We start from the raw sequence: 4,257 nt of genomic DNA, 5'->3' as shown, positions 1-4,257 counted from the left end.
TCTTTTGTGTATATAATTATGGGCATAGCGGGGTCCTGTCCCGCTCATGATATGTCATACTCTTAGAGGCTCGTAGTCATGTGTATGTGGGTAGAGATGTTTGGCCATGTCGGCCTATGTTTTGTATATCTTTTGTTGGCCTCGTCGGCCTTGTATATTTGACATGGCATAGATGCCCATGATATGTTAATTGATGATGGTCGTCCAATGGGACTAGCTTGATTAATGATTTAAAATGCATGAAATGAATTATGGTTCACCTAGATGTTATGATATGCATGATAAGGGGGTGCCCGGGTGGGGTAGCACCGGGTGCTCGTCGTGGCCCCCTAGTCGGGTCGTGACACAAAAGAAGCATTACAACGCTATCGGGGTGACATAAAGTCGGTAAACCCCCGGCTTCTATTATGGAATGACCATCATCATCATCATCATTATCATCACAATCTTGAAGAACTTTTATCAATAATACCATGAGAATCTTGAAAGTCATGAGCTTCTAGCATTTTCTAGGAATGGCACATTATGGATATCTTAGATGAATTCATCACAAAGGAATCATGCCTTTGGAAAGAAAGGGTTAGCCTTAACATACATCGATGTATGTCTCCTTATGTCACGTCCCAAACCCCACCCTAGGCGTAATAGGCATCCGATGCTATGAATAACACCGGAAGAACCTTATAAAATCAATAGACATCTAATCTCTTTCGATAATCTTTTAATAAATACGAAAACCAATCATTAATAAATTAGATAAAAGAAAGAACACAATTTGAGATAACCCAGCGGAAGTCAAATCATAAACTTAGTAAATAAATGTGGCAAAATGCCCAACAAGTCACACAAGACTCCAACACAGTACCTACAATCTGACAATTGTTTATGGAGCTTCTAAGATAATAAAGAGTGTAAAAATATCAGGACGCAGCCCGAAGCTAAAATATGAAAAAAAAAAGAAGGTAAAGATAGAATGGTGCCCCACGAACAATCATGTGGGCTCACCGAATAGTCTCGAAAGAAAAAATTTCTCTTAAGCCGTAGGCGTATCACGAACCTGCTCCTCAATGATACCTAACATACCATAAAAACAACAATGGTATGCCTGAGTACTCAATGAGTGTCTAAGGGGAAATATTTAACAAAAAAGATATGACGAATAAAATCAATAAAATGATATCAATGAAAATAGCAGTTCCAAACCCCGGAATAAAGTAAGTCAGCAACATTAAAGAGTCATCAAAGAATCTAACAACAATGGACACATTAACTTAACTCCTTACCATTTATCAGGCCAAGTATTTCACTTACGAATTCACTATCACCACAAGCCACTCACAGGCAACAAGATACGAAACAAGCCACTTACACGCAATTCAAAGTACAAAACAAGCCACTCACAGGCAAATCAATCAATCGATACTCCGGGTTAGGAAACCACAGAGGCTAATCGTCCTTTGGACTAGTACAACAATAGATACTCCAACGGAGGCTAATTGTCCTCTGGACTAGCACAACAACAAATGCACCGGGCGACATACGTCGGAGGTCAATCGTCCTCTGGACTGACACAATAATAGATACTCCGGGCTAGAAAGCAACGGAGGTCAATCGTCCTCTGGACTGACACAACAATACTTGTATCGATACATTAGGATCCAGAATGGCTAATCATCCTCTGGACTAGCATATCTTGCCCATATAGGCCCAAACATAAATAAAATACAAATCATGGCATATTACCGAATCATCAATCATGGCTTAGAGTTGAATCTCACTTCTCAAGTCATCATCTCAAAATAGAGGCATTTCAAGTCATAACCGATTTAGAATCTTATTCAAATCTCTTATACAATTTCAAGTTCAAGAAACCCATTCAACAACAAAACAAGTTTAAGGTCCAACCTTTAGAAAAAAATAAGTTCAATCATCCAATAATGGGATAAGGGAGTTTCACAAAGTAGTATAGTTCGTATAAGCTTTGACTTGGGCTTGACCCTACATACACATGACCTTTTCTAAAAGAAATCATCTTTAATTCCAAAAGAACATCCCCCAAACAAGAGTTATAACTTATACAAACAATCAAGGAAGGATTCTCAAATACAAATCATGCTTTCACAATATAAACGTACTTCAAAAGTAGACATGCTTGAAAAGATAATTTTTAAAATATAGACATACCTCAAATCCCGCTCAAACGCACTTTCCAATATTCAATAATCGCACTACAATGGTTTTAGATGATAAAGATTAGAACTTGAATAGTTTCTTGAAGTTTTCTTGAAAATTTCAAAAACTAGGGTTTTTCATAAGCCTTAAATCTTGTTCTTGAATCTTATGGAAATCATTAGTGGATTCTACCCTTTTTGTTTATTCTATAACAGTTCAAACGTCAATAATAATCTCATAAAATCAAGAGTCTTACCTTTTGATGGAATCCCACACACCTCTCTTCTTCCTCTTCTTGAATTTTTCAAGAACCTAGGGTTTGGATAGATGATTTATGATCAAGAAGAGATTAACTTTGGTGTATGATTGATGGAGTTTGAGTATAGACTCACCTTAGGGTTGTTTTCCCTCAAAAGGTCATCCTTCAAAGGTTGCTACGAAGTTGGAATGTCTGATAAATGAATTTTCGAGTTAAGTGTTGAATTTATAACACTGGGTAATTGGACCCCCTATCTCGCTGAGCGAGGGACATGGCGAGCCCCTACCTTGCTTTAGGAAGAGCTCAGCGAGCTCCTCTATCCATTTCACACTTAGCCAAAATTTTACGATTTTTGACTGCTTCGACATCGTTCAGTAAAATGGTCTTAACTTCTAGCACAGAGCTTTGTTTGAGTCCACAATATACCGTTGGAAAGCTAATTCAAAGGGCAACAACTTTCATGCATTAAGTTTTCTCTAATTCTTATATAGTTCAAATGTCCTAGAAGACAGACCTACTGAAACTTAGGTGAGTTTAAGACCCCTTAAGAACTTCATTAGTTGGTTTGACTTCAAAACAACTACCCACCACCCGAATTCATCCCAAATGGGTTCATATAGATAAAATATCATATTAATACTAGTTTTTACACATTCACAACTAACTCAGATTTACGGGGTGTTACACCTTATTACTCAACGCCTATCTTCCTGAGTTCACAAATCTACATTCAAGATCATTTACTGAGGTTAAGGGCAAACTCCCAATCCAAGTTTAAACTAGTTCTAAAGTTAACGGAATTCGGGCAGCATTTCCCCTATAATTTCCATTCCAAACTAACTCCAAATCAAGACCAACCATCAATACAAATATCAACAACAACATAATCAAGAACTACAAGTCAAATCATAAGTAAATCCATCCCAAAACTTCCTTCAAATCAGACCCAAAGCCAACATCATTGACATTCCAACATGTAACCTTTATATCAGAATTTCCATAACTTAAAACTATTAAAATCCTTCAAGAACCATTTAATATAAAAGCTTAGATGGAAAAAATACCTTGTATAGTCCAAAACCTCAACCAAAACATTTTGCTTTAAGGCCACAAGACTAGCAACGCAATAGAAACAAAAGCTACTACGATGTTCTAACTAGTCTCGGGTTTCACGGGCTCAAATCTTACTTGGATGATGGAGGGAATTAGGAAAAGGGTTGAGAGGAGTATTAGGACATTTAGGGTCTGTTGGTGTGTGAAATAATAAATGATAAAACGAAACAAATCAATATATAACAATTGGGACACCTGTCCTCCGCCTTACTATTGACGGACTGTCGATGTATATTTACGGTACCGTTGAACTTCCACGGTCCGTATTTCTCACCATCTTTCTCCAAATTGAATTCTGCCAGTTGCATTAGAAGAAGACTCGCTGAAATTTAGTTTACATAGTTTATGAATTCTATAACTCCTCGTATTCTAGGAGATATGCCTCTCACAATTGGACCCAAAAATCCTATCCGGAATTCTGCCAAATTTTACAAAAGTTTCAACAAACTTAATTTTTTCGATTTGATTAACATCCAACCTTCCCGATACTTACTAAGCGTGATACCAAGCTCTCATGTATGAAGAATTATCATGTATAATTTATTATGACCTTGACTACAACCTCGCCTTTTAAGTCTTAGTCAACTAACTCACGATGAAACTTTACGTAAAAAAGTATGGGGTGTAACATCATTCCCTCTTAGGAACATTCGTCCTCGAATGTTAAACTATTCTTGCATTATCAATACTTCCTCAAGTGTTCTCTTATTGAA

Source organism: Lycium barbarum, chromosome 6 (assembly GCF_019175385.1).
Source record: "Lycium barbarum isolate Lr01 chromosome 6, ASM1917538v2, whole genome shotgun sequence".
NCBI lineage: Eukaryota > Viridiplantae > Streptophyta > Magnoliopsida > Solanales > Solanaceae > Lycium > Lycium barbarum.
Note: the sequence above shows the minus strand (reverse complement) of the source record.